The sequence below is a fragment of the Petromyzon marinus genome, chromosome 23 (assembly GCF_048934315.1).
Source record: "Petromyzon marinus isolate PM22_M1 ecotype Great Lakes invasive population chromosome 23, UKy_Petmar_22M1.pri1.0, whole genome shotgun sequence".
Taxonomy (NCBI): Eukaryota; Metazoa; Chordata; class Hyperoartia; order Petromyzontiformes; family Petromyzontidae; genus Petromyzon; species Petromyzon marinus.
This window is the reverse complement of record NC_133689.1, coordinates 6,095,922-6,123,264: the sequence shown is the minus strand read 5'-3', so window position 1 is coordinate 6,123,264 and position 27,343 is coordinate 6,095,922. Positions and strand designations below refer to the sequence as shown.

The window sequence follows — 27,343 nt, the reverse complement described above, 5'->3', positions numbered from 1 at the left end:
CGCGATTGAGGCCAGCTCCATTGTTCTGTCGCAGCCACGACTCGGGCTCGCCTCGGCTCTTCCCACCGTAGCGTCAAACCCCACATCCCCCCCCCTCCTCCTCCTCCTCCTCTCTCCCCATGTGGCTTGTTGCGGCACAGTGAGCGGCGTCTACAGGCTGGCTGGGGTGGTGGTGGGGGGACATGCGGGTGGCGGCGGGGGCGAGTAGGAGGAGATTGGCGGGGAGGGTGCTCTTCTCTCACCGTGGGTGGGGTCTCTGTGTGGGGGGGGGGGGTTACATGGCCCAGTGGGGGGGGGGGGGGGCGTGTTCGCCAGTTGTTACTCAAGGTTCGCGGTTCGGTTCTGGTAGGCCGCCCTGGTTATTCCTACGGGCGTTATTGACCGCAGGAAAAAAAAACTACACACAATCTATAGGAATAGGTTTTACCCTTTTAACTGGCACAAAAACTGACACCTTTATTCAAGGCATCATGTTTGCAAAAACCACAACACAAGCAGTCAGAATGCAAACAAAAAAGACAACTCTGATAATATGCACTGTCCTTGAATTTGATTGGTCCACACCCGAGACAGCTTTTCTTAGAGCCCAGTCTCCATTGGTGTTGGACCAGAAGACGCCAAAAGGCGTACAACTCAAAAACAGCGCACCATCAGAGTATTGAGGGCTCGGGGTGAGCATTTACATTATGAGACCTCCTTTGCCAGAAACAAGATATAGGAATAGGTTTTACCCTTTTAACTGGCACAAAAACTGACACCTTTATTCAAGGCATCATGTTTACACACAATCTACTTCACCGTTGGCCGTTAAAAGATTCTCCCGACGTACTCAACGGAGTTGTGTTCCGGCGTCATGGGTGCAATTTTTGGTAAATTCGCAAATCGTATTGGCAATGTACTCAGTCGTGATTGCTCACGCACACTGCAACATCGACGCTGGCTGTGAAACTACTGCAGACTGCATCTGAATCGTAGGCGCCTTCGCGGTGGCGCGCGTTAGTTCTAAATGTATGAAAATTATCGGGGGGTTGTTTTGTGTGTATTATAATGGGCCTCCGTTGCCTGGTCTGAGTGGCTGTAAGGATGTTTGTGGAGTACAGAGAGGTTGCGCCTGGAGGAGAGAGGTGTGGTCATTTCAGCGGGCGCTGGGCGATGACTCAAAGCACTCAAGAGTAATCATAACAGTGACATCGGATATCGTGCCGGACAACACACGGTACAGCCGCAACACACACAAGCATCGGAGAGCTGTCGATTACCGGGCTTTCTCCTGATTGCCAAGTCGAGGATTTACCACAGGGTAGGTTTACCGAGTCTCAAGACCCATTTTCGGGAAAGTCCTGCATTGGGATGTTTGGCCAATTCCATGATTTGATTGTCTGTCACCCGTCGTTGCATGCGGGTTGCACTTAATTCGCACCGTACGTAGCCATCCGTGCTAGTCGTGTACTTCCTTGTGCATAGATGTACCTGCTGGAGCCAAGAGGGCTAATGACCATAACTACAGTGCTTGATGTGCCACAAACCGCAGCTGCGGGTGTGCCGGTTAACTTGGGCACCATTCACAATATTAACATTTTTTTTGCTTACTCTTTGGTTCTATTGGGTAAAGTCACGTAGGTGAAAATAAAATAACAAAAAATCACGACGTTTCGGCCACTACACAAGCGGCCTTCATCAGGTGAAGGGACGAGCCTGTCTGGAGGACAGCGCTGGAGTGGAATTATTTTATTTTCACCTACGTGACTTTACCCAATAGAACCAAAGAGTATGGATCCTAGCAGTCACGAAAGCTTTAAATCTAGAATTTTTTTTGCTGTTCGACGTCACGTAACACAAGTGACGCCTGATATGTGCAAACGGTTAGTTCACTTTCAGCCTATGCATGCATCTACGTTAACCTTCTTCCGCACCGTACCTAGCTAACCGTGCCAACTCTGTTCAATTCCAGGACCGACCATGGGTATAACACCAGTGACGTTTGATGATTGAACGTGACCTTTGGCTGCCCGAGGTCAACTTCGACTTGGGACCTGATCTGGCGTTTAAAGAAAAAGGTGTGTGGTTGTGGTCCTGGCGACACACACACACACAGACACCACTACTAGCTTGTGCACAATACCAGCCTTCTTAGGTGCTCGCTAACAGCACTTTGCCCAATGGTTCATTTCATTAGCTAAGAGGTATTTTTTGCACATACACACACACACGGGTGCACGTGTGATTGTGATCGTCATTAGATAGCTCTAAGTAATTGAGCGTGCGTGTTGTCAAAGTTCACCTTCCACTGCACTACCATTACAAACCTTGCCGTATGGGTTTCATGCCCATCTGCACGTAAGAGCACCGATGAGTGATATCTGGACCAATTCTGAACCTCCCCTAGGTCGACTCAGCATTAAATGAGTAGCCATTATAGCGTGTAAACGTTGGAGGCAATGGGGAAACAAAGACGGCCGAGCGTGGTGATTCCCACACCACACCCCCTCGTGCGCCGTCCCGGCCTCTGCATGGGCCCTCGGGAACAGCACTTGCCCCAATAGCCTGTACAGGCTACACAGGGGGGTGGGGGAGCTTTGTCTTAGTGCGCCGACTAGCACGCATGGGCAATTGGCACGGCATGAAAGTGAATTGCGCTCTTGGATGGAGTGTGGCTGACCGGTCTTGTCCTCCCACCTCGACCCCGCTACCATAGCAGGCCACGTGCCAGCAACTCGCCCGTGAAAGGGGCTTTGGCTACTCACGTTGGGCGAGAGCGGAAAATTACAGCCTCGGGAGGCCAGGCCTCTGTGTGCGATCGCTTTAATTCATGCTGTGAGGGCCGTGTAAATATTTGGCTTCCCCGCGGCTACGTTGCGGGGCAAACGACGAAATTCATATTTGCCGTGTGTATGATTTGAAGAAGAAGAAGAAAAAAAACCTGTGCATACGGTTGTGCTTGATAAGGGGCTGTCCATAAATGACGTCACGCACCTAGGGGGGGGGAGGGGGGTTTGAGAAATGTGACGTCACATCAAAATGCGCAACTTTAAATAAATATCGAATTGTTATAACAACACTCCTACAACATCAGAGTGCAGCGCCACATTAAAGTTGCACTACAATGACAATAGTTTAAAGCGATTTGAAGCATGTTTTATTTTCAAAATGGAAATATGATTTTTGGGGGGGGGGGGGGAGGGACAGAGCTTTGTGACGTCATATTTGAGGGTGGGCCTGACTTTTTGTGACGCCGTGACGTCATTTATGAACGGCCCCTAATTATGTGTTGGCGTGAATAGGTAATAACAAAGACAAAGAAACCCCGTGTAGCCTTAACAGATTGTCGGGGCAAGCGCCGTTAGCGAGCACTTATGAAGGCCGGGACGATACACGGTGGGGTGGGTGGCCAGCATGGCGCCCGGCTGCCTTTGTCTCCCCAGTCGCGATGTTTACTACACACCGCACAATGTACTCATTTGAGGCTGAGTCGACCTAGAGGAGTAGGCCCCAGGGCCGGTTCAGATATATGTCGCTGATGTTGGCCGTGAGCGGGAATGGAACCCGGGTCACCCAGACTTGCAGCGCAGCGCGCTTACCACTGCACTCGCACTCCCCACAGGTAATACGCCGCTTTAATACACTCGGTGGTTATTCCGGGTCTAGCCCAAGGGATACAGAGTACAGGATAACTCCTCTTATCTGCCTCCTTATTATACGCGAATCCTATTATTTGCGACAGCTGCAGAGGGCTGCAAAGACTCCTATTGTCCGTGGGCCCTGTTCTTTTTGTTATCCGCAATTTATCCGCGACTTTTCCCATAAGGCTCTGTGGATCAGCATCCTATATATGCCTGATTTACCCCCCCCCCCCCCCGCCGCGGATAAGGGGAGTCGCGTGCCATTATTTCTTCCTATTATCCGTGATTTTTTTTATCCCGTGGATGAGAGAAGTAAAAAATCGCGACTACTCTCGCGGATAATCGGATCCGCTATACTAGTCCCCATATCACCGTTGATACGAGGCATTCTCCTCTACAGTATTATATTTGCGGGTGTCACTCAGGGCTAGATTAAGCTAGTGCGGGTCCTGTGGCATATGTATTATAGGGACCCTAAAATAAAATAAAAACATGAATACATTTTTAACTTGCATAGTAAAGCAATTGTATTTTTTCATTTGCTGTACAGCCAGATAATACCACAAATCTATAACCTTAAACACCCAGTCGTTCATAAAAGTTGAAGGCGGTATAGTACTATGGTAATAGAGCAAGTGCAGAATCAATGAACCGAAATGGATAGCTTGAAAGCATTTAGCGTGGGGCCCTTGAAAATGCGGGGCCCGTAGCTACTACATATGTAGCTACTACACATGTAGCTACTACACATGTAGCACAAGTAGCTACTACATATGTAGCTACTTGTGCTACTGGGACAAACCGGCACTGTTATCACTGTGGCTGGTGCTGTTAGGGATCATCTATTCACACTGACAGCACAAGAATAAGTGGATTGTCCAGCACTACACCTGGCCACCTTCGTCTGCCGTTGTACAACCTCATGCACCGCAGCGGAGTACGCATTTAAGGCTTAATCAACCTATCTAAGGCTCACAACAGGATGAGAAACGTCCCACCTGCCACTGACATTCCCCATTTATGAAAATTAAACCCATAAAGTATAATTGCAGCACAGTGTGCAACACCACTCGACACACACAAACACATCATCATCATCGTCATCCATTAATCTAAGCCATAAATCATCCTCCATGAGAACAATGTGAGAGCATGTTGAGTCACGTAGACGCACGCGTACACGGAAAGACACAGATCTTACACACACGATCGTGGTCATCGATGAAGTTATTAACAAAAAATAGTACTAAGAAGAAGAGTCATTGCCCGAAACGTGCCCTATTGTATATATTTTCATTTAAAGGCCATAGTGTTTTTTTAAATATATGTGTTATTTGTTGTTGTTGTTGTTTGTGCTTGTGCGCAACTGCCAAGGCAGCAGGTGCATTCTGGGTGACAGCGCGACGCGCGCTCATCACGAGGACTTCGCCTCCCATAAATGACGTCACGCATCTGGGGGGGGGGGTGGGGTCAGACATTTGTGACGATGTGTGACGAGGGGGGGGGTGGTTGAGAAATGTGACGTCACATCAAAACTTGCCTACTTTAAATAAATATAAACAACACGTCCTACTTAATTAAATCGACTTTTAAATAAATGCTTCTCCTACAACATCAGAGTGCAGCGCCACGTTAAATACGCACTACAATTTTAATAGTTTAAAGCGATTTGAAGCATGTTTTATTTTTTTGGAGGGGGAGGTGGGGGGGGGTCTGGTGAAAAAATCGTCCAAAATCGCGTGACGTCATTTATGGACGGCCCCAATGCACGTGGAGGGGTGGGGGGGGGGTTGGTGGGGGATGGATGCTGCAATCCGGAGGTCGCCGGTTCGAGCTCCCGGCGCGGCAGCTGAAACAACGGGGGCCATGTTTCTTAAATTCAACCGCACACCGCCGTCCCCGTGGAACCCAGCCAGCAGTGTCAATGGGTTCACCGCAAGTTCATCGATCGGCAGGGTTGCGAGTGGCGTGGTGAAGTCTGGGTACTCCAGCCCTCTTCCAGTATGTTTTTTTTTACTTACCTACCGGCGTTGAAAGAGTAGACCAACTTCTCTCTGAGAGTCCAGAGGTGCTCCCTAGAGCCTCCTCCAGTGAAGGCTCTTCCGCCAGCAGTGGCGAGAGCAAGCGATTGCAGGGCTGGGACTTTTGCATAATGCTTCAAAGTGGGCATTCCGGGCACACCAATGCTCGTATCTGGTAATGTCTTCAAACATTTAGCAGCCGTATGACTGGGGCATTCTTTTAATAACAAGGGCTCACTGTTAACCGTCAAGGGGCGCTGATTTTTTTTTGTCACCACTGTCAATGGACAAATATTGACCTTGAAGAGACCACTTACACAAAGGTTAATTGTTCTTCATTTCGACGATTTGACACATTCACATTTTGCTGAAATGATGTACACACACACACACAGTGGGAAAAGACCAAACGCAGATTTCCAAGAAAAATGTGGCAGCTGAGATGTGGTGAGGATTGCAGAGTGGTGCAAGTAGAGGAGAGATTGGAGGATAAACGAATGTGAAGAACATTTGTGACTGATCTGGCAACGCATTGGAGTTGACGATAATGGTGATGAATGTGGATGTCATGATTACAAAGACAAAAGATCCCCCCCTGCCTAGCCATACAGACTGCAGGCGCAAAGTGCTGTTAGTGAGCGTCTGTGAAGGTCGGCATGGCACACGATGGGGTGGGTGGCCAACACCGCGCCCGGCCGCCTTTGTCTCCCCAGTGCAGATGTTTACACAGTGCACCAGGTACTTATTTAATTAAGACTAGCAAGGTGTATGAGAGGGGCGGTGTGGCGATTACTACACCCAGCCGTTTTTATATCCCCAGTGTGGAAGGTTACACACCGCACCAGATGCCCATTTAAGGATATGTTGACCTCGGGGAGGCATAGGCCAGTTCAGGCATTCGTCACTGATTTATTGGCCGAGAGCGAGAATCGAATATGTAATATCTAAAATACTAATAAATCGTGTATTTATCCAGGAGTGCCACGCTGAGTCGTAGGACTCGCCTACAGGTTGGTCCTGCATTGGATTGTTTCTTTCAGATGTTATCAGCCAACGAATGAAGTGCTCCTATGCAAGCGGGAGGAAACCGGAGCATCCGGAGTAAAACCACGCATGCGAGGAGGGGTGGGGGGGGGCAACACTCTACCTCCCCGTACGGATGGAAACCGATAGCAATTAGTCCACTTGCTGTACCGCCTCCTCCTACCAAGCCAATGCCAATGTACGGCACCTCCTCGACGCGTAAGGGAGTTTCACAAAGTTCTGTGTGCGATCCATCATCCCTTGGCTATACAGTGCTGGATTATTGGAGTGCGGCATAATTATTAATACCGAGAGGCAAGGCTTAATTTCTCATGGAATATTTTCCAGATCCAGCTTCTCCCCTCCCCCCCCGCCACTCCTCTCTTCACACCACCAATCCCCAACCAATTTCAGCCAGAGCACAGCCCGGGTTGAAATTAAGCCCCCGCTTACAGTTGATTGTGACTGAAGTGTCAGTGGGCGGTTGGGGGTGTTTTCTATATATATAAAAGGGAAATTTGTGAATATGTGTGTCTGTTCGAAATGTTGAGCATACTTCCCAACATGCAACTAACTTGAAATTTGGCATGTGGGTAGCTTCCAGACTGTACACAATGCAAAAAGTATAAAAAATAGACTTTTGTATTTTGAAGGGGGGGGGGGGGGGCGCAATAATGGATGCAATATTTTGCACGGCAAGTGAGCAGTGACGTCACATCTGTGATGTCACCCGCATGCGGCAGCATCACGCAGTGTGCCTGCTGACGTCACGCATCCCCTCCCACCCATGCGCGTAGGCCGTGTATTAATCTAAGACAAGAATTCAAAAGTCTCGGGCGAAGCCGGGTAGTAAAGCTCGTAACTCATAAGGCAGAGTCAACCCTCAAGTTCTGCATTTATTCTCCCTGCTCGGCACTGACAAACACGTGATCTCAATCATCGGTGGACCGAGCAATAGCGTGACACTAATGCTGACAATGAAACGATTGAGTCGAAGACGATTAATAATTACGTGATAATAATACAAATATTCAATCTAGATTTGAAGCTTTCGTGACTGAAGGACTCCATACTCTTTGGTTCTTTCGGTAAAGTCACGTGGGTATAAAATAAAATAAATTACGACGTTTCGGGCGCAACACGAGCGTCCGTCATCAAGACCTTTTAAAACAGTCGGCAGCAGACCGTGCTTTCCCACCTGATGACGGACGCTTGTGTGTCGCGCCCGAAACGTCATGATTTATTTTATTTTATACCTACGCGACTTTACCGAAAGAATAATACAAATATTACCGTTTGCGGCCTGTTACTTTGCCATTTGTGTTTTATCTTGTGAGCGGAAGGCAGCTTTGTGTTCTGTAACTTGTTTGGAAACCACTCATGAACTCGAAGCGCGCTATCGGTAGGGCCTGCATGTACACTCTATGGTGCAGGGCATGTGCCCATGTCACACGTGTCTTACCTTTCATTCGGCTAAGCATTGCGGCATAAGGGTGCAACATGCTTCCCCATGGCACCACCGCGTCTTGTACAGCTTACATTACGGCTGTCACGCCTTGCACAATTAGCAATCTCCGTCTTATTTTCGAATCCATTGTGGGGGTGTGTGTGGGGGGGGGGACATTTTGACACGTGTGTACGTTCGTGGGGGAACATTGTCAAAGCGGTTAGGGCTACGCGCCACGAACCCCGCTGACCTGGGTCAATTGTTGGCCAGGGCTAAAGCGCGTGGTGTTTCTGAGAACCCCATCACAGGCCTGCCCCAGGTCGACTCAGCCCTTCCTCTGCTGTCGTTTGGGAAGACCAAAAACACCGCGCGCAAGGCGAGATCGGTGCTTAGGCATCCAACTCAAGAACATCATCGGACGCAGGACGAGCCTTCGTCTTCCGGCTGGCGACAAGTGGACGTGAAGGGGGCGACTGTTCCGAGACGCGATGGGTTGCGCGGATCGTCGCGTGATCGTCGCCACGCACTGCACCATCTACGACCCCCCCCCACCCCCCCCTGGCGTGGTTCGTGGCCACCGGGGCTGCCGACATGGAATAGCGCACGGAGCCACGGAGGTACGGCTACTCGGTGCGGTGTGAGGACACCGCGTTCTGGGGAGCCCGTGGGTGTCAGGGTGCGATTGATGCCCCCTTCGCGCGCCATGCCGGGCCTTCGCGAACGGCGCTTACGGCAGAGGCATTGCGTTTGTGGGATTGCAGTGGTCAAATGTTCAACGCACTGGAGTACACTGCAGTCTCGGCGACACGTGGTGTGGATGTGGGGACTCCATCTGTATGGTACCCAGAGGCAGACTTTACAGCAGTGAACATTGGTGACTAAACGATGCTGATGAGTCCTAATTGAGGGGGACGAGGGGAAGACAATGCACTTCTTCAGGAAATGGTGATGTTTTTATTTATTTATTTAATGCATGTGCACAAATGGCCGTGTGCTCTTTTAACACATCGCTGTGCCTTGTTGGAATTTTGAGTGACGCAAGTTTTAACTTCTAGCCGTGCGCAGTTATCAACGACTCTTGGTCGTGTTGGATAGCAACACTTGCCTCGTCAATGTATGACGGTTCCACGGGGGGAATCTTTGGATTTTACAATGTTTGGTGTTTAATATTCATTCGACCAGTAAGTAATGGCATAACTTCAAGGCGATGAATAATCGTTTTATGATCATAAATGCTACCTTCCCGCTGTGATGTTTTAAACTGCGATGTACGCGGCATATATATATATTTTTTTAAAGTTTTTTTTACAGCGTTAATATTCTGCTTTTTATTTTTTGGGGGGAGGGGGGGGGTCTCTTCTCTTCACTGTAACTGGCATGAAGGGCCTTGTAATGGACGATGATTCAAACAAAAAAAACCCGCATCAACCACGCACTCCCCCCTTTGGCTCATCATGACCGCACTGCCCACTCAACCCACCCACCCATTTCCCTTCCACCCCACTCTCCCCCCCCTTTCCCCCCCCCCAAAAAAAAAACGAGATGGAAAATTCCGCTCGCCCTTCTTCCGTTCATACAAACGGGAAGCGGCAACGGCAAGTCACGGGGAGGGGGATGTGGAGGAGGCCCATGTGTTGGCGCAAATTCTGTGGTTTTATGCCACGGATATTCCCAGTTCAGTTTGAGATCGTAATAAGTCAGGGCGCCCGTCGATTTCACGGTAATTTTAGATTTCGTGAGAATCCCCGACTCGCTGCGGCGGTGGGCGCGATGCTGTACGTTCAGGATTAACGAGGTGCAACCCTTCCATTCGGTGTTTCAATTTGCGCAACGTGTTCTGTATCGCTCAAACCCCCTGCCTGACATTTGAGGCTAAAAAAAGATCAGTTTATATGCTGGGTAAAAAAAGAAGAATGGCACGTTCTTTTTTTTACGTGCTGGAAAACCACTGTGGTGTTGCAATTAGTGGATGGTAAAAAGTCATTTTCCTCCGGTGTCAAAATAATTTCCCTTTCATTATTAACACCACCATATAATAGCAGTTGGTTTTATGATAAGATAATTAACACAGCGCGTGTGTTTAAATATAACAGGGAAACTCTCAAGCGTAATTCAAACGGGGAGAGAATATACCTTACGTGTTTACGATGTGCATCTGATATATTTGAACACTTTTTAAACTTAATTTAGATGCAAATGATGGTAGCATTATTATTTTTGTATCGTGCGTTAATTTCCACACGCGTGTTTCGAGCGTGGATTGCTGGTGCAGGGGTTGGCACGCTGCAAATTGAACCTGACAATGTTGATTCCTGGCCCATGGCCAACATCTTTTCTTATATAGTTTTACATAGCAGTGCCTTAATCCAAGGTGCTTTACGACAATTATATATATAAAAAAACATATACATAAAATGATAGTGGATCAAATTAAGAGTGGGGTTGTTATTAAAAGTGGTGGTGTCGTTAAGGTGACAGAAGGACATGTGGGAGTGGTCAAGGACGGGTAGGTGAAGTGACAGGGGTAGGAATAGTGATAGGGGATGGGGTAAGCCTGGGGGGCAAGGATAAATAGCAGGGGTAGTGATAGGGGTAGCGATAGGGGTTGGGGTAGTGATAAGGGTCGGGGTAGTGATAGGGGTAGTGGTAGGGGTTGGGGTAGTGATAGGGTAGTGATAGGGGTAGTGATAGGGGTTGGGGTAGTGAAAGGGGTAGGGTAGTGATAGGGGTAGTGATAGGGGTTGAGGTAGTAATAGGGGTAGTGATAGGGGTTGGGGTAGTGATAGGGGTAGTGATAGGGGTAGTGATAGGGGTCGGGGTAGTGATAGGGGTAGTGATAGGGGTTGGGGTAGTGATAGGGGTAGTGATAGGGGTAGTGATAGGGGTAGTGATAGGGGTTGGGGTAGTGATAGGGGTAGTGATAGGGGTAGTGATAGGGGTAGTGATAGGGGTTGAGGTAGTGATAGGGGTAGTGATAGGGGTCGGGGTAGTGATAGGGGTTGGGGTAGTGATAGGGGTAGTGATAGGGGTCGGGGTAGTGATAGGGGTAGTGATAGGGGTTGGGGTAGTGATAGGGGTAGTGATAGGGGTAGTGATAGGGGTTGGGGTAGTGATAGGGGTAGTGATAGGGGTTGGGGTAGTGATAGGGGATGGAGTAAGCCTGGACGTAGCTCTGGGGCAGCGAGTAGCAGGAGCAGGATGGGCTAGGGAGACGAGATGGGGGTTGCTTGAAGGTAGGAATGGAAGCAGCCTAAGTCATATGTGAACTGGTCCTGGGCCCTCACTTTCACAAAACCACCACTGACTAGAATGGTGAAGTATGGTCAAAGAAGTCCCATGACTGACATGGCATGGGGAGGCCTTCATCCGGCAGTTGATTGACAAAGGTCCTTCTGTTTATTATTAGAGCATTATTCGATTGTCACTTGTCACATAGAACGGTGATCATATAAAAAAACAACATATTTTTGATTTCCAAACTAGATTAATTCGACCTGCCGCGTGTTACAAAAATAGCATCAACAAACCAAACTCGGCAATGATGTGCCAATGTATGCGGCAACTTCTTCAGCAATGCAGTCACCTAGTAAGCTACCCCGGTTGCCTTGACACATTTAATAAATAAACACTCGCTTCGTTTGAACATTACTGCACAGGCGTTCGCGGTGTTGTGTATGCGTGTGATGTATAGCTCACTGGTTTGTGTGTGCGATGTATAGTTCACTAGTTTTTGTGTGATGTGTAGATCACTGGTGTGTGCGTATGTTGGTGATGTATGGTCCGGCAAAAACAACCCCCTACCTTCTCGTAGTGCCGGACGGCAACGTTTTGGTGGGCAGTGTCGTGGGGGGAGGGCCAATTTAGATTGGCCTTTCCTTTCATGGCGTTTGTAACCACAACAGCGGCCAAATGGGGGCTCTGGATGGGTGCGGGGGGCTGGTAACCCCTCCACCTTCAATTAACTACCACTAAACTACGATGTAAAACGTTTATTAAGCTTGTGCCGGAGGCCCCGGGGGGACAGGCATCTATGACGTCTCCTGGCCAAACCTCATTTGGCGGAGCCAGGAAATTTAATCTTTACCCTCGGGGCTCGTCCAGAAACAACAAAAAGCCAAATACGGATGGCCACGTGGAATGTTCGAATGCTCACTGCAGAGGAGAGGCTGCCACTCCTCTGTCGGGAGCTGGACCGGTACCGCCTGGATCTCTGTGGTATTCAGGAGGTCCGGTGGACCGGCTCTGTCTCCTGCCACCATGAGGGGTGGACAGTCCTCTACTCGGGGCAGGAGACTGCCAAACAACAGGGAGTGCCTCTTCTTCTGAAGAGAAGTATGAAGGGGGCGTGGGAGCGTGGCAGTGAGGTGAGGTGTGGGAAGCTGTAAGCCCCAGGCTACTTTGGGCTCGCTTTCCCATCAACGAGAGGCGAGGAGATGTGGTCGTGGTTACTTATGCCCCCACCAAAGACGAACATCCGTGGAGGGATGCAGGCAAAGCCGATGAGTCAGATGCCTTCTATCATCTCCTGTCACAGGTGCTTGCTAAAGTGGCACCTCGGTATAGAGTCATCTTGTTGGGTGACTTCAATGCTCGAGTTGGTCATGATGCTAGCACCTGGTCTGGAGTGATTGGAAGATATGGGCCAGATCAGCTCAATAACAACGGTAGGAGGCTGCTAGATTTTTGTGCAGCCCATGGGCTTGTAATTACCAACACGCTGTTCCGGCATCGGCGCATCCACACAACATCATGGATGCATGCCGGGTCCAAGCAAGAACATCTGCTGGACTACATAGTGATGGAACAGCAGATGCGGGCCCATGTCCTTGACACCAGGACCTACCGTGGAGCTGATCTGCCCACTGACCATCGAATTGTCATCTGGAAGATGCGCCTGCCATTTTTCCACTCCAGTGTTAGGTGTACACCCAGGACCGCATTCAAACCCATAGTGGCATGGTCTCAGCTAGCTGATGAAAGTTGCAGTGAGATTTTCATCATCGCTTGCGGCTGGGATTGGCATCGTCCCCGACTCCTCCTGATGTTGAGGGTAAATGGGCGTGTTTTAGGACCGTGGCTCATGTAGCTGCAATGGCTGCTTTGGGTACACGGTCCAGACCTCCCCAGAGACCCTGGCTGACAGAGGAGGTGTTCAGGCCGGCTGAGACAAAGCGACAGGCCCACTCTCATCGTCTACGCCATCCCACGTCAGAGAATGAGGAGGCTTACCGCAGCCGTCGCTCGGAGGTTCGGAGAGTCGTGAGGCGCTGCAAGGATAGTTGGTGGTCGCCGGTTGCTGAGGAGAAGGAGTCTGCCTCAATGGCCCGCGATCACAAATCGCTCTTTAATTCCATCAAAAAAGTAACCTGCAGCGCCACACCTATTACCATCATTAGGGGAAATAACGGTGATTTAATCTCCGACCCCCACGAACAGGTTTTCAGATTTGCTGAGAATTTCTGTGAGGTCCTCGGGGAGGGGAAATCCCTCAGCCTGGACAATATCGTGGGACAAAGTGGGGATGACCCTGCCGAGGCTGTGGTGCCTCAAATATTGTAAGAAGAAGTCACCCCCTGTGAGTGCTGGCTGAGGTGCCATCTGTTGCGGAAGTACTGAAGGCGATCCAGAGCCCGAGACCAGGGAAGGCACCGGGCAGAGATTATCTCCCAAGTGAAATTCTGAGGGAGGGTGGCGTTTGTACACAGACTGCCCTACATAACATCATAACAACAGTCTGGACGAGTTCCGCAGGATTGGACAGACTGTAACAACTACAGGGGCATCTCACTTCTCAGTGTGCCGGGAAAGGTCCTGGCAAGGATTATTCAACATCGCCTTGCCAGGCACGCTGCGGAGAGGCTTGCAGAGCAACAATGTGGTTTCAGGAAAGGGCGGTCCTGCACAGATGCCATATTTTCTGTCCGTCTGCTACAGCAGAGGTGTAGGGAATTCCAACAAGACCTACATCTCTGCTTTATTGACCTGGTCAAGGACTATGATACCATCAGTAGGCCTGGGCTCTGGGTTGTTCTTCGTGCTTTTGGAATCCCTGACCCGCTGCTCACGATCATTAAGGACCTTCATGATGGTGAGCAGGCCCGGGTAAAACTACGTGGCCGGGAGTCGGAGCTATTCCCTGTTCACTTTGGGGTGCGACAGGGATCGCTCACTGATGTGTGTGTGTGATGTATGGCTCACTGGTGTGTGTGGTGTATGGCTCACTGGTGTGTGTGTGTGTGGTGTATGGCTCACTGGTGTGTGTGTGTGTGGTGTATGGCTCACTGGTGTGTGTGGTGTATAGCTCACTAGTGTGTGTGTGTGGTGTATAGTTCACTGATGTGTGTGTGGTGTATAGCTCACTGGTGTGTGTGTGTGGTGTATAGCTCACTGGTGTGTGTGTGGTGTATGCCTCACTGGTGTATGTGTGTGTGGTGTATGGCTCACTGGTGTGTGTGTGTGTGTGGTGTATAGCTCACTGGGGTGTGTGTGTGGTGTATAGCTCACTGGTGTGTGGTGTATGCCTCACTGGTGTATGTGTGTGTAGTGTATGGCTCACTGGTGTGTGTGTGTGTGGTGTATGGCTCACTGGTGTGTGTGTGTGTGTGGTGTATAGCTCACTGGTGTGTGTGTGTGTGGTGTATAACTCACTGGTGTGTGTGTGGTGTATAGCTCACTGGTGTGTGTGTGTGTGATGTATTGCTCACTGGTGTGCGTGGTGTATAGCTCACTGGTGTTTGTGTGTGTGGTGTATAGTTCACTGATGTGTGTGTGGTGTATAGCTCACTGGTGTGTGTGTGTGTGTGGTGTATAGCTCACTGGTGTGTGTGTGTGTGGTGTATAGCTCACTGGTGTTTGTGTGGTGTATAGCTCACTGGTGTTTGTGTGTGTGGTGTATAGCTCACTGGTTTGTGCGTGTGTGGTGTATGGCTCACTGGTGTGTGTGTGTGGTGTATAGTTCACTGGTGTGTGTGGTGTATAGCTCACTGGTGTGTGTGTGTGGTGTATAGCTCACTGGTGTGTGTATAGCTCACTGGTGTGTGTGTGTGTGGTGTATAGCTCACTGGTGTGTGTGTGTGTGGTGTATAGCTCACTGGTGTGTGTGTGTGTGTATAGCTCACTGGTGTGTGTGTGTGTGGTGTATAGCTCACTGGTGTGTGTGTGGTGTATAGCTCACTGGTGTGTGTGTGTGTGGTGTATAGCTCACTGGTGTGTGTGTGGTGTATAGTTCACTGGTGTGTGTGTGTGGTGTATAGTTCACTGGTGTGTGTGTGTGTGGTGTATAGCTCACTGGTTTGTGTGTGTGTGGTGTATGGCTCACTGGTGTGTGTGTGTGGTGTATAGCTCACTGGTGTGTATGTGTGTATAGCTCACTGGTGTGTGTGTGTGGTGTATAGCTCACTGGTGTGTGTGTGTGGTGTATAGTTCACTGGTGTGTGTGTGTGGTGTATAGCTCACTGGTGTGTGTGTGTTGGTGAATTTGTCCCGCCTTGTTCGGTTGCACGACGTTCAACACGTTGCTGTCGTACGCTACAGGAAAGTGTCTACGGTGCAGTGTGGCGTGAACAACACCGTGATACAACCCACCCGACACAATCCACCCGTTAACACATCGTTAGGAGAGAGAGAGAGATAGAGCCACCAGATGTGAACTACCTCGCTTGGTAATTCACGAGGTCGTGGGTTCGATCCCGACTCTGACAATGCCTGTATATTTCGAGTTTGCACGTTCTCCGGGTACTCCGGTGTTTCCCCTGCACCTTTCGAAACACGCGTTTAGAGTATTTGGCTGCGATTAAGTTCCAGACATTAAGCCACTTCGTTGAGCTCTCGTTTGCGGCCAGGTCGCTTTTGTAAAAAAAAAAAGAAGAGCTTTCGAGTTCAGTGGGCCTTACCTGGTTACAATTTTTTTTTGTTTCATTGTTTTTATTCCGGGTAGCAGCTGCCGCAACCTGAGATGAATTGTCAAACACGGCAACACCTGCGCTGAACCGAGCCCGTCACTTTTGTGCTGGTGAAAAGCGAGCGAGATTCTGAGTGGGCTTCAACTGCTCACCCCGAGTTATGAATACCCTGATAGTGGCATTGCCTTTGTGCTGTTCGCCGTTTGGCGTCCTCTGGTCTAGCACCGTTTTGAGACGAGGCTCAAAAGAAAGCCGTCTCTGGTGTGGACCAAATCGGTTTCGAAGGCAATGCCATGCGTTACTAGAGCATGTTTTTTTTTTGTTTGCATGATCACCACAAGTATTGTGGTTGATGCAGTTCCTTGAATCAGGATTCTGTTTTGGTACTTTGTTTTTTTTTCGGTAAAGTTACGTAGGTAGAAAAAAATAAATAAAATCAAAGAAAACAACTGAATTAAATCACGACGTTTCGGAGGCAACACAAGCTTCCGTCTTCAGGTGGGACAGTCACAGCAGAATATCTGTGTCAAGTGGACAGCTCTTGAGACGACCGGGATTATATATACAGGTTAAGGGGGGGGGGGAGCCAGAATGAGACGTGGGTGGGGGGGAGGGCTGAGCTAAGCTGCCTTTTGTTATGCTGCAGGGGGTTACAGATATTCTGCTGTGACTGTCTCACCTGAAGACGGAAGCTTGTGTTGCCTCCGAAACGTCGTGATTTAATTTAGTTTTCTTTTATTTTGTTTTATTCTACCTACGTGACTTTGCCGAAAAAATTACAAAGAGTATGAATCCTTGCTGTCACGAAAGCTTCAAATCTAGAATTCTGTTTGGCGTTTTAACATCTTGACACCTGTTTTATTTCCAGAAAGGGTAAAAAATACAAATCCATTGTTTGAATGTTCCATGGGGCTTTACGATGTTTAATCATCAACAAACAAAGATCCCCCGTATAGCCTGAAGATTATTTTGGGGCAAGTGCTGTTAGCGAGTAGCACCTATGAAGGCTACCGGCACTGTGGCACACGACGGATGTGGGTTGCCAGCACCACGCCCGACCGCCTTTGTCTCCCTAGCGGCAATTTTTTTTTTTTTACACGCCGCACCAGGTATCACATTTGAGGTTGAGTCGAGCTCAGGGGGAGTCCGAGGACCGGTTTCAGATAATCGTCACCGGCGTCGGTGGCCGCGAGCGGGATTCGAACCCGGGGATCGCCGGGTTCGCAGCGCGGCGCTCTGCGCTAACCGCTGCACCACCGCTCCCGACACGCGCGCACGTGACCACCGGGCCCTGGTTAGTTTCGTGACGCTTTCGGTTGCTGAAGAATAAGCGCGGGATTACTGGTTCGTGCGGCTTAGGGATTTGTGCGTGGTTTTTATTTTATTTTAATACGTTACAGTTTTGTGGCAGGGTTCTGTTTTGTGTTCGCGGAGGTGAGCAACGGGAATGGTGGAATGGTGTCATGGTGGCGTGCAGGACTTGTGGGTGTCCTGTCCTCCCTTACCCCCTCACACTCCCTCACCCCTCGCACTCCCTCACCCCCTCACACTCACTCACCCCCTCACACTCACTCACCCCCTCACACTCACTCACCCCCTCACACTCCCTCACCCCCTCACACTCCCTCACCCCTCACACTCCCTCACCCCTCACACTCCATCACACTCCCTCACCCCCTCATGCTCCCTCACCCCTCACACTCCCTCACCCCTCACACTCCCTCACACTCCCTCACCCCCTCATGCTCCCTCACCCCTCACACTCCCTCACCCCCTCTTACTCCCTCACCCCTCACACTCCCTCACACTCCCTCACACTGCCTCACCCCTCACACTCCCTCACTCCCTCACCCCTCATACTCCCTCACCCCTCACACTCCCTCACCCCTCACACTCCCTCACACTCCCTCACCCCCTCATGCTCCCTCACCCCTCACTCTCCCTCACCCCCTCTTACTCCCTGACCCCTCACACTCCCTCACCCCCTCACACTGCCTCACCCCTCACACTCCCTCACCCCTCATACTCACTCACCCCTCACACTCCCTCACCCCTCACACTCCCTCACCCCCTCACACTCCCTCACCCCCTCACACTGCCTCACCCCCTCACACTCTCACCCCTCACACTCCCTCACTCCCTCACACTCCCTCACACTCCCTCACCCCCTCACACTCCCTCACCCCTCACACTCCCTCACCCCCTCACACTCCCTCACCCCCTCACACTGCCTCACCCCCTCACACTCTCACCCCTCACACTCCCTCACCCCTCACACTCCCTCACCCCTCACACTCCCTCACCCCTCACACTCCCTCACCCCCTCACACTCCCTCACCCCCTCACACTGCCTCACCCCCTCACACTCTCACCCCTCACACTCCCTCACTCCCTCACACTCCCTCACCCCCTCACACTCCCTCACCCCCTCACACTCCCTCAACCCCTCTTACTCCCTCACCCCTCTTACTCGCTCCTCCACCACTCAGCTGAGAGCCACTGCCTTGTAAATACTGTTATTTTTTAACGACTTGCTTACCATTACTACACATTACACTCTCGTTATTTATCTGTGAATTGTGTGTCGTTGTAAACTGCTGACCCGCCACTACTAGACGTCTGTGCAAAAGAGCTTCACAGCTCATCGGATTCCTCTAGGATGAATGAAGATTCTCATTCTGCTTCCCCATGTACCATTTTCATGACTGTTATTGTAGTGTGGATGTGGTGGCAAAGGATCAGAAAGTTACAAAAGGCGAAGCTGTAAAAATAACATAAAACTGCGAATGAATCATTGTACTTGCATGAGTGTTATATATATAAAAAAAAATTTCGTGACATTTCTGGGTAACCACACAATTAGAAGTACATTTGATATTTTACTGGAATAATTCAGCCCCGGAACTCTTTGAAGGCTCATGGTGGGTGGGTGGAGGGAAGAATAGGCGGACAAGTTGGTGGATACGGGAAGAAATAAATTCAAGGATCATTACTGTTACACTCTGGGGGTGAATTCATGAGCTTACTGTGAAACCTTGCCCTTGTAAGGCAGCATTGCTACTAATTCATTGCATCACTTGCGGATAAAATGGGAATCGGCGCAGCCAATTATGGAACAATCGAGGTTGGATCCGAATGCGACCCAAAGTGAGGTGGGGTCGCGTTCTGATGGCTGGTGGACTTTTTGTTGGCGTTAATCCACGGTGGCAAGATGTGACGTTGCATTTGTCCAGATGTCGTCTCCCGCGCCTGGTATGCAGGGAGGGCCGTGGGTTCGATCCCGGACCCCGACGATGTCTGTTGTCTATTTGGAGTTGGCGTGACCTCTCTGACCTGTGGTAGGGCTTTCCGTCCGAGTCCTCGGGGGTTTTCCCTCCACAGATAGAAACGCGCGTTTCGATTATTCGGCGACTGTGGATTCCCGCGTGCGATGGTGATAAGCCACTTCGATGAGCTATCGTGTGTCGGCAGGTCGCCTCTGAAATAGGGCTCATGGCTCAGCGTGCTTTGCCTGGTAAATAAAATATATTTTGTTTTTAATCCGATCATAAAGAATGCATGCGTGGCTGCGAGGATCACAATTCAATTCACAAATCAATTCTTATTAATTATGTATTTACAAGCGGCTGCCCGAGACACGATGCATTTCTCAGGGTAATTATTTTTTGTAAATTGTTCGGTATTTAAATCAATAGATGCTGCTGAAGTGCACACATACAGTCCAGCGACGTTAAGGCGAGAGAGTTGTTGGATCACATAGAGATTTGTGACATTTCTAAATCTACTACCCTGGGAAGTGGCCAAGAGATATGAACAATACAGCTCTGCGATATGCAGACGATCGCTGCCCGACATATTTTTTTTTATTAGAGAAAAAAATATTTAATATTTAGTGAGACATCGCCCGTTTGATTTGATTTCTCGACACACCAACAGTTAGTTGATCGGCAGGTCGCGTCTGGTGGGGTACAGTGTGGGTGACTCCCACCTCCTTCAAGACGTTGGGCCAAAGTTCCTCGAGAGCAGTGGTTTCTTCACCTGAGATGCAGGCTTGCACCCTCTGTGGGTGTGAGATGCCCTTTCTGGGGGGTGCGAGACGTGGACAGATTTTTTTTTTGTTAGACGGCAAATAATCGCAAACACAGGTTTAAGCACGGGTACGTAAGCACAACTAACTTTGTTAAATCTAACCTATGTATGTATTAACATCATACATTTTTATTTTTTAACGAATGAGAACCAAAATGTTACAAGGGTTGCAGTAAAGGTTAAGAGCCACTGATCTAGAGGATCGCATTTAGAGCCGTTCCCCCTAGCGGAGGATCTCGTGCCCGGCAGGGGTGTGAGCAAGACATTGCGGGGCTGCAACTCTACCTTGTTGTTAAGAGACTTTTAAAAAAACCCCATCCTGCTGTGATGTCATCGTCCAGAGTTCTTGGCGGAAACACGACGTGATGCGCTGCTCGCTGTGAGAGCAGGCACGCAGATATTCCTTTATCTCTCGACAAGACAAAAGTATTGAAATCAAGCCGGAGGAGGAGGAGGGGGGGATTGACAATTTTCCGGTGTGTGCATATGAGGCGTGCATCAGCGGAGGCTACAGCACGCTGTATCCTCCGCTTTCGTTAATACAGGAGTGCAAATATCACGTAAAATGGAAAACATTTTTTTTCCATTTTTAAGTATCTAAACCTGGTTCCGCTTTCACGTTTGAATGGGAACCGAGTGTCAGTTCCTTCTGAACTAGACCTTACAAAAGGCGGGCAATGAACGAGGCTGAGCAAGAGTGTAGCGGAGGTAAAGGTCATCCCTTTGTCGCGCGATGTTTGAACTCGGGGGAGGGCTCGTGGAAATAAAAAAAAACACAAACCCTCACCAAACCGCGAACGCCTCCAGCAATTGTGGCGTGCAACATTAACAAAAAAAACCCCTTCCATTGGTTCATAACGCGTTGATTTCAACATCACCCCGCACACCCCCGCCACTGACTCCTTTCCGCCTCCGCTGGCATGAGAGTTAACGGTTTTACGTTTGGATGTTGAACTTCTTTCGAATCCTACGGAGGCAACCGTGCCAATCGGAGGTGTGGATGATGATGATGATTATAAGTTGAACCCGTAGGCTTTCGCGACTAATATTATCCGTAATAATATTTTTTTGTGCGTTAGATCGCGTAGATAGAAATGCTGTGTTGTTAAACCCGCCACCACCCGACAACAGCCAGTCAGTAAGGTTTGTCGTGTAAACAAAACATGCCCAAAACTCTGGCTGTCTGCTTGACCATGCTGGTTGTAATGACTGGCGAAACGTCGTAGTCGAATTGTAAATGTTGTGGGTTTACTCTCCAACACACCGGTGTGCTGATCTAGTAACGAATTGGCACGTTTTGTTCACACGCCAAACCTTACCGATTGGCTGTGTCGGGTGGTGGCGGGTTTGACGATACACTCATATTTATTCGATTCAATCCAACGGAAACCTCTATTGTGGATGATTATCAGTATCGGTGCAGCCTCGTGATCGTTTTCTCACTTCATATGCTGGGGGGGGGGGGGGAGATGGGTCTCCGCTAAAGGGAGCTTTAGAGAGCTACTTTCAGGCGGCGGGCGAGGAGATGTAATCTCCTTCGCTTGGTTCTCAGGAGGAGGGTGGGTGCGATCCCGGACCCTGACGGTGCCTGTTGTTTATTTGGAGTTCGTGTCATCTCTCTCCCCGTGCTGGTCGCGTTGATCTTTGCTCGGTTGCTCCGGTTTGACCCTCCACATTTAGATGTACGCGTTTAGATTGTTTGGCGGCTGCTATTCATTCCCACACGTGATGATCTAAGCTACTTTGATGAGACGGTGTGTGGAGAGATCGCTTCTGAAAAGGGCTAACATCTCAGTGGGCTGTACCTCATTAAACAAAAATCTTTTTGAAATAGTGTACTCTTTCAAACTGTTGACCATATGTCTTTGAAGAGGTGGGAGTACCCACACTTTACTCCACCACACGTGACTTGTCGATCGACTAAACTAAGACTAAACGGATTTTTTTTTTTTACCAGGTAAAGACCAACTGAGGTATGTAGCTCTTTTTCAGAAGCGATCAGGCCACAGATGATAACTCAACGAAGTGGTTTATCACGTGGAAATTAACATCAGCCAAATATTCTTAGCTCTTTCGGTAAAGTCACGTTGAAGGGAAACAATAAAATAATAAAATATATAAAACAATAAAAAATTCTCACGACGTTTCGACCATAACACACATAAGGTGATGACGACCGTTTGTGTTATGGTCGAAACGTCGTGAGAATGTTTTATTGTTTTATATATATTTTATTATTTTATTGTTTCCCTTCAACGTGACTTTACCGAAAGAGCTAAGAATATGAATTACTGCAGTCACGAAAGCTTTAAATAAAAAATCAGCCAAATACTCTAAACGCGTGATGTTGATTCTAAACGTGGAGGGAAAAAAACCGGAGGAACTGGACGACAATCCACGCGACCACGGAGAGAGAGAGACACGCAAACTCCAAATATACAGCAGGCGTCAGGTTCCGGATCGAGCCCCATTACGACCTCCTGCATCCCTGGCGAGGTATTCAACATCTCTCCACCGTGGCGTCTCTGTGTGCGGTGACTCTACTTACACTGCCGGTGTGAACAGAGACGGGGGAGGGGATTTTAAAAACATTTTCCCGTAACTTCCGCGCTGCTAGAGCGAATCGAAATGGCGACCTCTGGATTGCGGGTCTAGCGTGCTTAATCATTTACACCGCGGCGGGCTTCGATCAGGCCTGCGAATATTAATGACAATAACGATGATACGTTCGGTGACTGGTAGGGCACCTGCTGGTGGGAATGGGAGTGGCGAGCAAGGGGAGCGGTAGTGTGGCGGTTAGCGCTCCGCTGCGCTACGAACCCACCGCCACCCCCCGCCCCCGAGTTCGATTCCCGCTCACGTCCAACACCAATGACGATTATCTGAACCCGTCCTGAGCCACCCCTAGGTCGACTCAGCCTCAAATTAGCACCTGGTGCGGTGTGTGAGCATCGCCACTGGGGAGACAAAGGCGGGCGGGCGCGGTGTTGGCCACCCACCCCCCCTCGTGTGCCGTGCCGGTCTTCGTAGGTGCCACTCGCTAACAGCACTTGCCCCAAGAGTCCGTCAAGGCTACGCGGGGTAACTTTGTATTTGTCTTTGGTGAGAATTGTGTGTTAGGAGGTGGGGATGAAGGAGATGAAATGTTGGGAAACTTTGCCCCGAATGAAATGAAAACCCCCGTGTGTTTCAAAGACCGCCTCATGCCCGTACTTGAATGCACTCGTTCTGGCAAATGTTTGCGGTGCCAGTTAAGCGTGTTATTGTTGTCATTGTTGTTTGTCTGCGTGCATTTTTGTTGTTGTTGTTGCTTCTGCAGCGTTGCTGGATTAGAACAGCAATTCAATTAATGTCTCTCTCCCTCCCTCCCTCCCTGCTGGATTGTATTATGTAGCTGTGGTTTACTGGGCTTTCTCCTGATTGCAAGTCGAAGATTTACAAAAAAAAAAGCGTCACTGAGTCTCTAGACTCATTTTCAGGAAAGTCCTGCATTGGAACGTTTGGATAATTCCACGATTTTATTGTCACCCCTAGTTGTATGTATGTACGTGTGTGTATGTTGAACTTCTTTCGCACCGTACGTAGCCAACCGTGCTCGTCGCGTACTTTCCTGTGCACAGATGTACCTGCTGTAGCCAAGAGGGCTTGGTGTGCCATAACTACAGTGCTTAGTGTGCCACATCTGCAGCTGCGGGTGTACCGGTTAACTTGGGCACCCTTCACGATGTTAAATGTTGCTGCTGTTCCACGTCACGCAGCGCCAGTGACGCCTGATACGTGCAACGTTGCTGGGGCCGTCGTCACTGGCGCAAACGGTTAGGTCACGTTTAAAGCACCGTACGTACGTGCTGAACTTCTTTAGCACCGTGCGTAGCAGGTGCGGATTATTGTCACCGCAACGCGAGCTCGGACAGGGGGTGGGGGAGGGGGGGGTGGCGGCGCCCTGGACAACCCCGGCGGTCTCGGCTCATCGATGATGTGGCCCGCGACCTTCATCCAGGAAGGGGAGGCCTGGCTCGGCGCGGTGGAACGCGACACCCCCCCCCCCCCCAAGGCAATGTTCGAAATGGTCGGGCCCATTGACAGCTTAGCGACAACCACCACCGCTACCACCGCCACCGCTACCACCACCACCACCACCGTGGACCACACTTCGCCCTGGTGGGCCAGTGCGCAGGGTCGGATACGTACGGTGCGAAAGAAGTTCAACATACGATACAATACAAGCGGGGGTGCCACCAGGGCCGGTTCGGCTATCGCCTGTTGGCTGCACAGGAAGGGAAACGCTCCCTCGAGGGCACGCGCTCTCCTACCACCGTGTCTGCTCCGCACAAGGGTGGGGAAAACCCGATTTGTTTTGCCCGACAAATCGGGTTATTGGTTTTAATGGAATTAACCCGATTTTGCCGATTAAAGCCTGGTTTTTATTATCGGCGTCTCGTGCACACTTCAATCCTGCTCCTCGTCGTCTTCGTCGTCGCCCCTCGCCGCTGGACTCGGCGTTGTCGCCGGGTAGTCGTGGAACGCGTTGAGGTTCGATTTAACGAAGACGAGCTTCTCGACTTGTGATGGGCGCCAGGCTGTTCCTCAACTTGGAATGGATAAATCCCAGCGTCGAGAAGTTTCAGCTCAGACGCAGCAGCAGCGGCGGTCGACGTGGCCCTGCTGAGCGCGCACGGCGGCTGAGCCCGGGCCCGGGCCCGAACGCCGCTAATGTGTTGCGCGCGACTGAAATTCCGACTTAACTTTAATAAAACCGGATTTGCGCAGGATCCAGGTGCTCCGGTTTTATATAAAAAAACGATTAAAACCCGAATGAATAAAACCGGGCCGTGCCAGCCTTGGCTCCGCAGCGCGTGTGCTTGATCACAGCCGAGATGACATTGCTTAGATAACTGCCCCCCCCCCCCCCAACGATATCTCTCTTCGTGTCAGCGTGCCGTGAGCTCGGCTCATTCCCGCACGGATTTTGCCCGCGGCTGGCATGGGGGTACCGTAATTGAATAATCTCTCGGTTCACCGGCTCCGCACATTTGTTCCTTATTTTTTTTGACGTGCGGGAAATTGGCTCTGTGCGGTAACCTAGCGGCGGTGACGAGACGTTTACTACCTCGCACGGTATGCAGGAGGTTCGTGGGTTCGATCCCCGACCCTGACGCCTGTTGTATATTTGGAGTTTGCGTGTCTCTCGCTCTCTCTCTCTCTCCCCGTGGTCGCTTGGAATTTTTTCCGGGTCCTCCTCCCCCATATCTAGAATCAACATCACGCGTTTAGGGTAATTTTGGCCGCTATGAATGTCCACGTGACGATAAGCCACTTCGTTTGGCTAACGTTTGTGGCCGGTTCGCTTCTAAATAGAATGCAAAAGCTACATAGCTCAGGGGGCCTTGCCTGGTAACAATCTCGTGCCCCACGTTGCGTGTTGAGGAGGGGATGGTGTCGGTTGGGCTTTCGCGACCCATGTTATGATTCGTCATTGATTTTTTTTTTGGTTCAGATCGCCGCGTGAGTTCAACGCCAATGAGCGTCGCGCATGGCTCTGCGTGCACGTATCCGCTGGTGGTCGAGCAGAGATGGTGGGGGGTGGGGGGGGGGCGCGCGTGCTGGAGTGACATTGAGCCCTGGTCTGCTGGCCGTCTCCAACCCCAGCAAGTCCCGTTAAGGTGTTCATCGGGCCCCTGCCGGTAACGCGTTCGCCGTGCCACTGCGCAATCGGGAGACAATAATAGCGGTGCTGTTGCGGCGCGCGTAACCAGCGGTAGCCACACAACAACAACAACACCCGCACGCGAGCTTCGCATAATTCATTGGTGGTCGAATGTAAGTGAAAGCGCGAGTCGGATGTGACTCAAATTCTGTTTGTTCTGCCACCAGCGTGTGATCTGTATCCGCTTGCTTTAAAAAAAAAATTCGCCGACCGTGGCAATTATTTAGCTGATTCCGGAGGCGGGACATGGATTTACGCGTTCACACGCTCGGCTCACGCCAAGTCTTCACTCTTATCTCTCTTCATGGACCACGCGTCTCGCCCGAACGAGCTTGGGCTGATTTATCAAGTCCAAGGACACCCCCCCCCCCCCAACCCCGCTCCTCTCCCTGTTGGTGAATCGGCACTCGCTAAATAGCAGGTTGAGGCACGCATCGCGACACCGCTTGGCTTAGAGCTGCGATGCTCACTATATATAGGAAGGGGGGTTGGTGGCGGGGGAGGTGGTGGTGGTGGTGGTGGGACACAAGCTCCAACATGGATACCGTGCAGGAGAAATGTCTAGTGCAGGAGCGCCTGCACCACATTGCGGTGATTAACAACACACCAATAAACACGAGGCAGGGACACGTGATCCTTGTGTGCTGCGGCTTTTGCAACCTTTAAGTTGTGTTTTGTTTTGTGTGGCTGGGGAGAGTGGTGAGAGGGGAGTGTGGTGTTGATAGGGGGGGGGGGGGGGGGCTGCCATCCACAAGCAGTTGAGAAGCACTGTACGGTATGTGTGTAAGTGTGCTGGACTTCTTTCGCACCGTACGTAGCCAACCGTGCTGGGGGAAGGACAACCAAGTAAGGTTATGTCAGGGAGGGATGTTCTGACAAGGGGGAATTGAACACAGCGGCATTACCCACAATTTTAGCACCCAACGGCTGTTACAGAATTTTATTAAAATTCATAATTCTCTGTTACAGTGCATTCTGGGTAATACATTGAATAAATCGGCCTCTTTTTTTTTGCGTGCCTGAATGAAAATAAAGCATTTTAATTTAGTCTATCAGTCTATTGGGGGCCTTTAGACTTAAGGTAACCGGCAGAATTTGTTTGAGCAAAGGTGAATACGAAGCGCTCTGGCTAATAACGTGATGCAAATTACGAACAGTTGGCTTAACATTCCTGGCTCTGCCGGATGAAAAAATAAAAATGTCAAAACAGGTTCGCAATTTGCTTGCTTAATAAAAAAAAATGCTGTTGGTTCAGAAAGTTCTACAAGGTCAATTGCTCCAATCGACTAACACACATTGTCTTTGTAATGCAGAGATATGGAATGGAAGTACTGTAAACGCGCTTAGAATACATTATTTAATTTGTGTCATGCAGAAACATCGACAAAGATCTCCATACGTATATCCTTGAATAGACTGTTAAGGCAATTGCTTTTAGCGAGCACGGTGAGCACCTATGAAGGCCGGCACGGCACACGAGGGGGTGGGTGGCCAACACCACGCTCGTAAGCCTTTGTCTCTTCAGTGCTGATGTT

The 27,343-nt window shown here is 50.0% G+C and overlaps 1 long non-coding RNA gene across 1 annotated transcript; it reads left to right on the top strand.

The window, feature by feature from the left end:
* The first annotated feature begins 673 nt into the window (after positions 1 to 673).
* On the top strand, positions 674 to 5,081 carry LOC142925655 (uncharacterized). Its single transcript, XR_012942610.1, has 3 exons — positions 674 to 1,300; positions 1,952 to 2,057; positions 4,999 to 5,081. It is a non-coding gene; the product is annotated as an uncharacterized LOC142925655 (long non-coding RNA).
* The last annotated feature ends 22,262 nt before the right edge of the window (positions 5,082 to 27,343 follow it).